The sequence below is a fragment of the Myripristis murdjan genome, chromosome 10, assembly GCF_902150065.1.
Source record: "Myripristis murdjan chromosome 10, fMyrMur1.1, whole genome shotgun sequence".
Taxonomy (NCBI): domain Eukaryota; kingdom Metazoa; phylum Chordata; class Actinopteri; order Holocentriformes; family Holocentridae; genus Myripristis; species Myripristis murdjan.
Genome location: NC_043989.1, coordinates 15642667 through 15651187, shown reverse-complemented (window position 1 = coordinate 15651187; position 8521 = coordinate 15642667). Strand labels below are relative to the sequence as shown.

Sequence of the window (8521 nt, the reverse complement as noted above, 5' to 3'; positions counted from 1 at the left end):
TAGCTGTTTGTACCAGCTACTGGCTCACTGTAAATACCCACACCTACACATCCACACACGGAGGACAGGTCACCTAATTTAGCAGAGGGGAAAAAAAAAAATCTTGTGAGATTATTTTTTTAGGCGGATACAGCCCACTTCAACGGTAAATTAATTTACAATTTCAAGCTCTTTTCACATGTCTCATTTATATTGTGTGCCCTCTTTTCCAGCAGGTTGTGAAGGTTTTTTTTTATTATTATTATTTTAGGTGTTATCATAAACCTAACCCACTTCAACAATAAATTATTTTCTACTTTCAAGCAGGTTTAACTCCATTTATATTGTATGCCTTAGTTTTCACCATGTAGCCTATGCTGCACATCTGCATCATATGTATATCATGTCATAAATGACGACTGGCTTCAAGCCTACTAATATAGCCTTTTAAGTGTAAAAACAATTTGCATTCCAGCAGTCAGGCCTGTTGCTCACGTCCAGACAAAACTGCAGACAGTTTTTGGGGAAAATGCTCTAGAAAGGTTGCTTTAGTAGGAGGTAGTACGCAAGAGCACCGGGAGGAGAATCTCCGACTTGCATCAGTGTTTCTACATTTTAGTGAGTCCCATTTCCACCACAGGGCAACAATCAATCCATATGGCGTCACCTGAATGAGTCTAACTTGTGATCCAGACGACCTTCTGATGAGAAGGAGCTCGTGCATGTTTGTGTCTGTGGCCGGTCCCTGCCACACCCCCTTCTCCTCGGTGCGGTGGTATGATCCAGGGATGCTGTTATAGCGGCACTGAGCCTCAACAGCAACAGCATCACCAGTCAGCCTCCCCGGGTTCAACTGCGGCTAAACGCACCGCGCCGCGCTCCCTGTCACCGCACAGCGGAGCTGGCTTGTGTAAATCCCCCCGCGTAGAGATCCCGTCCTCTTCGCAGAGAGCGTTTCATCGTCCGCCTATCGGCATTTCAGCAAGCAATCAACATCAGCACCACCGCCTCGAAGCCAGACCATTATAGGCAGAGAGGTGTCTCATCCACATTTAGCAGGAGCACCGTGTTTCAAGTGAAAATCAACCAAGGGAATTGCACGGTCTTCAGCGTTTGCAGGTTTCTTGCGATATGGAATTGGACTAAAGGAATGGCTTTACGTCGGAAAGGTAGGCGATACGTTCATCCGTGGCCTTTACTGTATGTCGTATCGGCTAGAATGCAGCTTGGCTATATGGGCTTGAGGTGCTGAGACAACGTGAGTTCACAGGAAATGGTTATTATCAGCTGTTCAAATGTGCTGTGCGGTGCTATGCCCCGTGTCTGTGTATGTGTGTGTGTGTGTGTGTGTGTGTGTGTGTCAGAGAGAGAGGGAGTGTGTGTGTGTGTGTATGTGTGTGTGTGTGTGTGTGTGTGTGTGTGTGTGTGTGTGTGTGTGTGTGTGCGTGCGCGTGCATGCTGCAGTTTTTTTTTTTTTTTTTTTTTTAATGAAAATCAGTGCGCCTCCTTTGAAGTAGAGGGATGCAGACTTTGAGCATGCACGCCAGGCTGTTTGACACCCATTCCTAATAATGCTCATTTGCAGGGAACTGGTTCATATGGTGAAACGTCGCTTTCATTTTGGGTCAGTAACGCTTGCAGCCTAGAGTTGTTTTGCTCCAGTTCTGATCCGTCCTCTCCATCACCATCACCACTAAGGTAATGATGCCAATAGGGCCATCGGAGAACCAGGGGGTACAGATCTTTCTGATGCGTGCCTTCTGTCTTCCAACATCAACGCTGCCTACCGGGCCCTGTTTATACTGGCTGGATATTTGCATAACCAGCAATCCAACAGGCACGTCAAAACACATTTAGAGGATAGACAAGATTGTGGGCTGGTGTATTTTAACGGTAAATAGTGATTTTTTTTTTTTTAGTGACTCATGGCTCCACTCACACTCTTTCAGATGATGCTGCAGTTGATGAAAAGGCCTAAGCCATTTGTTAAGTTAATTATTAAATTGCACGTTTATTTTTTTTCTCATTGGCAGTATTTAAATTGTGTGAGGCAAATAATTAACAAACAGCAACAGCATTTTTATAAATCATAATTATTGTGAAGGCAGCATAAATTGCACCAAGATGGATATGCTCCGATAGATTTAAATTAGACCTTCTCACTCCTCTCTCCACGGTAGATTATACTTATTTCTAGTAAACCATTGATTGCATATTTAAGGAGGAAAAAAATCTCCTGTCTGATTAATTGTCTGGCTGTATTCATACGTTCACATTTCAAATATATACAGAAAGTCTCATCTTAAAAAACTACCATATCGACTGTCATGGTTTGTGAATCTTGCTTTTGTAGCAGTGGGAATGGAGAGCTAAAGGACTTCTGCATTTCATTTGCTGGCATACAAATTAATTGTAATTATCAACCATAATTTGTCAATATGTCTAATTCATGGTTCTGCTGTCTGTTCGCCTGTGAGCCAACCATAAAAATACACTACACATCTTCCGCGTTACTGTACCTTTTCAGAGAATTGTGTTGATGTTTTGTTTCACCTGTGAGCTACTCAGATTCATGTATACCTACAGTGTTATTTGCAAATAAAAAACAATAAGCTTTAATTACAAATTCGGAACCTACTTTCGTGAATGCAGTATAATTTGTCTTTCACTGAGAGTATGGCAGTATAGTATTGTGTCACTGCCCTACCTGCCTCTGTTCAGAATGATGTAGGCACCATGCTTAATTCTTCCTCAGCTCGCACATTATTGATAGTGATGATAAAAAGGAGGCAATCTGTCGCTGCTCTTTGTGATTAATAGAGAGCATCTGTGCATGGAGGTTAGGTAATACACACAATCTTTCTCCCGCTTTCTCCAAATACACATTCACACACACGGCACATACACAAACATGCACACGCACTCTCTCTCTCTCTCTCTCTCTCTCTCTCTCTCTCTCTCTCTCTCTCTCTCTCCCTCCCCCTCTATCTCTCTCTCTCTCTACCTCTTTCGCTATCTCTCGCTCACACAGACACAGACACACACACACACACACACACACACACACAGTGAAGAAGAAGAAGATGATGTATGGGGGATAGGAAGGTTGATTGTAATTCTACTTTCATTTCTCCCACTAAAGTGTTGATGTGCAGTGTATCTGGGGGCTACTCATAGTGTTCTCTCGCTAGTGGTGGGGGAATTGCATCTCTGTGTGTGTGTGTGTGTGTGTGTGCGTGCGCGTGTCTGCATGGAGTATTTTTTTAGGCCCTACCATGCCCAGGCGCTGTAGGTGATGTGACTATCTTAAATGGCACACCCATTATGACAATTTGTTAACCGATTTTCAACCAGTGTTTTGAAGTGAAATGCCATCTCACCAATTAGATGCTGTGCATTGGCATTTCAGTCAATCAGCTATCCAGTCAAAATGACTAATCAATCAGTCATACATTCAGAAACCTTACATTTGGAGTTGGGCCAACACAGTGAGGCTCCACTCACTACCCGTCAGCAGTGGTTCATGGTCAGTGGTCGCTGCTATACTAATTATCTCTTTCAGCTGTTGCTCCCTCACTTTTTAATTAGCAGTGTTGTTGTTAAGGGGGTGGTACATATGGCGTTTTGGAAATCCAAAGAAACCATTCAGCTCCTTGGCTTGGACTCATATAATTATTTTAGTGCAACTTCTTGACACAATTTAGGCCCACAGCACTGATTGTTAGGATAGTGGCGTTTTGCCTTGGCTGTCAGCAGATCTCATTGTCCCATGTCAAGCAAGTCCTAACAGCTGTCTTCAGATGTGTCTAATAACTTGTGTTCCCAGTGATTTTAAGTAATATTGCATGGCCTTTGACTGTGCAGTGCTGTGAGAGACAGCAGGGGGTTCTTTTTGTTATCCAACCCTGCATTATTTATGATTTTTCATTCCAGGAATGCAGTAGCCCTTGGCACTGTAATGCTTCTTACTCCCGTAGTATCACTCACACATTCTCCCAGCCACGCAGGTCCACTGCAAAACTGAATTTCCTTAATAAAACTGTGGTCATGAATTAGTGAGAGGACAATCTGAAATGCATCAGAGGCTGTTTATAACATTGAGTACAACACTTGGCGCTGCAGTCAGGGTTTAAGCTCGTCAGGCAATATGACGCCCAGTGGGAGATTTCCCTCTCTCTCTCTCTCTCTCTTTTGCTCGCTCTCTCTCCTTTGCTCTCTCTCTGCATGTCCATGATGTGGTACAGTATGACTGTAACTGTAGCAAGAGCATTAAACGTGTCACAGTATCCGCCACACTCCTAGTCATTTTCATCTAATAGAACCCATGTTACCAGAAGGGCACTTTGGTTGTCCACTGGACCAGGACACACACACACACACACACACACACATTGTAGTTGTAGCCATTGCAGAACTCCAAATATTTACTGTCTTGCTGCATTGCTGCTCCATCCCCAAGAGGAATTGTTTAGAAAATCCTGCAGCGCTAATTAGTATTTCCTCTATTTACTCAGCTGTTGCAGGCCACTGCAGCAAGAAAATTGCCACCATTGCTATAGACAGTGGGAAATACAAAACCATCATAATTTTTCCAAATTACCCCCGTAAAGTCGCAAACAACTGTAAGCCCAGTGTTCACAACTGATGCATGTAGTGTGGCAAAGCATCTTTGGCATAGTAAAATGACACTAATATTGAGCAGTGCATTTATGTGAAGCTGCTTTGCTCCAAAAGAGATATTTACACCATTGAGCAACATATGAAACTTATCCTTCTAAATGATGGGTTGCAAAAAATAATAGCACATTATGGTTTGAGAAATTTTAGCACTATTTTCAGAGTGAAATTATTTCCTCTCAGAATGAATGCGTTTCAGAAAATATTTCTGAGCCAAATGTGTGAAGCTCCTGTTAGAAATGACAATAAAGAGACTGCAACCAAACTTTGCGTTCTCTTGTGTTTTCTGTCTTTTTTACTGTGTAGTGCTAAATGGGTAAAAATACTTTTCCATCAGTAAGCCTTGTGTGGAAATATTCCCTAATTTAATCAGTATGCAAGTCCCCTTTGTTTTTGTTTTTTTCCTTTTAAAAAGTATCCAAATAGAATAGTGTTTATTTTAGTGTTGAAACCAAAAGAGGGACCAATGTGAGCAGTAAAAAAGGGACAGAAATAGTATCAAAACCAAAATCACCTTCAGTTACCAATGCTACAAACACTCCCTCCCACACACACACACACACACACACACACACACACACCCTGAGGCACTCTTATTTCAAGTCTTTGGCTATGTCTCAGCTGACACTGAAGCACTCTATTCTCTCTTGTCTCTCTCCTTTGGGCTACGGGCAAAAGTCAGGCACAATACACACTTAAATATGGTATAGGGTGTTATGCCAGATTTGTATTGCGAAAATGCATTTGCAGCCTCTTCTTCTCACTGCTCCACCCTTACGGCTCTCCTCTTTTTTGCTTCCCTTCTCTGCCTAGTCAGAAGACAGAATAGGTTCAGAGCCACTCGAGCCTTGCTGGTCAAGCCCACTCTACCTCTCTTTAAAATATGAGATTAATTTGTCAAGAGGAGTGTGTGTATGTGTGTGTGTGTGTGTGTGTGTGTGTGTGTGGAGAGGACTGCAGGAGGGACACACACCTACAGGGCTGCAACAGTCATCGCAGCATGGCAATTTGGAGAACTGGTACAGACCCATAAAGTTCTTGATCCAATTCCTCTTCTGCATTTTTGTTTACATTGCACATTTTGTTTTACCAAAGCACAAATGTGCATGTGTGCAACCATGTATGCACACACGAAATCTAAGCAGGCACACACACACACACACACACACAAACACGCAAACACAAAGCCGATGCACACCTACAGGGACACATTCCTCACTGTGAAATCAGTTATTAATCAAGTCACCAGACAACTTTAGAAGAAGAAAAATCAATTTTTGTTTCTTCCCCAATTTATTACCACATAAATTGTCCTTGACTTCAAAGCGCGTGGGTGTCAAAATAATTAAGTAGAAATCCATTATATTTGCGTTGATTTTTTCCTGCTTTTGTTGACATAAAGGACAGACGGAGTTGGTGCCAGCTGGGTTTTACTGATGCCTGACAAGGTGTACAGCATGGCCGGGTTCATTTCACCTTCAGTGCAGTCGATATAGGACAAGGATCCGGGAAGTATTCTGTCAAATCAAATGTATCAAATATTAAAAAACTTCGCACCTACTCGGCTTATAAAAACACAACTGAGAGAGGGAAGGCTTTAATCTATCATATGCCCTACAGCTTTAGTTTATTTACATGCAATACAAAATATAATGAATTGATTGAGCAGAAAGTTGGTTGACCACAAAGCTACTGCATATCATAACACAATGAAACATCGATAATATAACTCTGTATCTATTCTTGAACCTCCAGGCCACGAGGAATATCAGGAAATTAATAAAGTTGCATCTGCAGCTTTGTTGCATGCCAATGCTATGATTTATTTAGCCACATAAAACATAGTGATGGTATATTGTACATCTCTCCTCCAAACGGGTTCATGTATTTCCTGCTGACTGGTAAATAGCCTCATGTGTATCATCAGTAATATTCATAGCTCTACTTTCTAGATGATCATGAATTATTAACTCATAGAAAAGATGAATAGCTCCAAAACGGTGCTTGATGCATCTCAGCTGGAGGTCATGTTTTATACATTGGTATTATAATTTTCTACAATACAATACAATTCGGTTCAATATGTTTGCATGTTTCCGAACAGTTTGTGTTTTGTTAAGGTTAAGCTTCAGAATGGGTCTTGATTTACCATGGACTCTGGGATGAATTTCAAGCATGCGTATCCTTGCCAAATTTGACTTCTGACTGTAGCAACACATATTCTCCTCTGATGGCGAGCCAAAAGGCATAAAGGAAACTGATTGTAGCAAAAAAAAATACTTCCTTTTTACTACAGGAAAATCATGGCAGCAGTTTGCAACCACTTTCAAGTGAACCAAACCTATAATGCATGGTGTCTCCAGAAGTAACAATCCTGAAATCCAACATTTTACAGCGAATGCATGACACAGTGAACGCTAGTTGCATCGTCATTCTGAGCCAATGTGCTCACAAAAGGAATTATTGGGAACATTCAAATTTTGTTGTCAACACTGCCTTTACGACATATTGTGATTTGTCTGGCAACCGGCAAAATAAGAAATACAGATTGTAAAGAAATACATCTAATTCAGTTCTGCCAAGCAAAAGGCTGCAGTCAGTGCAGCACTAATGGAAAGCAAGACAGGATAAATACAAAACAAAGTATATGGTATTCTGTAAAAATAAATAAATAAATAGATAACTGTCGCAAATTGCTCCCTCATATTTCCTAATAGCAACAGATTTTACAGTATGTGCTATTGATTCCAAGGTGAAATGATTTGTTTGTGCTGAGAACTGTGACTCCTCTTTCCACTGAAATAAAATACCTCAGACATGGGCCCGTGTTCAAGTATCAAAACATTCATTAGCTTTCTGATAGGCATCCATTCACAACAGGAGAATGTTTGAATTATCTATGTCTGTCTCTGAGAGCGTGGTTTAACCAAACTGCGTGCCATAGCCTTGAGCCGTATCGATTTCTATTTCTATACCCCAGAAAGACACGGTATGTATTCAGCTTTAACGTGTCTAACATGTCAGCGCACAATGGAGCGCCATCTGCACCGCAGTTTGTTCGCCACCGAGTTGTGCAGCCTTTGTGGATCTGTTCCTCTCTTTATTACTAACCATTTTGCTGTGGAAGGCTGCTGAATGCCGTCTGTGTCCTTGCCGTGCAAGAGGCCAGGAGAATCACAGAGGGGGTTAGGGCTGACAGCAGATCTGAGGAGCAGAAGGAGCTGCAGGGACCACTCCTGACTTTTGGAACGGGAACATCACAAAATCTTTATCCTCTCACTTACTTGGGGGCTTTCCCCAGACAACAAGCATCACATTTTAACTAGTACATGAAAGATTAAGCCCACTTACCATTCAGAAATCAATCTGCAATGGTGCTCAAGTGCCTACATCTAACAGCAGATCTCTTCAGCTAGTCTTCCAGCGGGCTAATATTCTTTACTTAGAGGCCGTTTCTCTATAAGAAGCAACTTCATAAAGGAGAAGCACAGGGAATACATTCAAAATCACAAATCACTAAATCCAATTTCTGGAATCAATGGAATTGATTTACCAATTAATTCTGCATGTGCAGCGCTGCCCCTTTGCTTAGCTTTGAGTGTGTGAGGTTTTAGCGGTCAAATGCGTTATTGGAAAAGGCTTTTTTACCAAGCAGCGGCGGATGCAGAGAGCTTAGGAGGTTGTCAGTCTTGATGTAAAGCTTTATTTGCAAAGCGAGTTAGTGTGAGCAGCCTTTTAGTCCTGCTAGGAGGACAGTGACATGTATTTATCTTGCGAGAGAGGAGGAATATCAAACGTGTTGAATAGGCTTTGTCTCGTCAAGAATATTGATGAAGTGGTTTGGGATGCTGTGTGTGTGTGTGTG

General features: G+C 41.8%; 1 protein-coding gene across 1 annotated transcript in view; it reads left to right on the top strand.

The window, feature by feature from the left end:
- The first annotated feature begins 945 nt into the window (after positions 1-945).
- Positions 946-8521, top strand: part of tenm1 (teneurin transmembrane protein 1) — a 147839-nt gene continuing 140263 nt past the window's right edge. Inside the window, exon 1 of the mRNA XM_030062473.1 lies at positions 946-1148. The gene's annotated coding sequence lies outside the window, so the exon portion shown is untranslated. The remainder of the gene's footprint in view (positions 1149-8521) is intronic.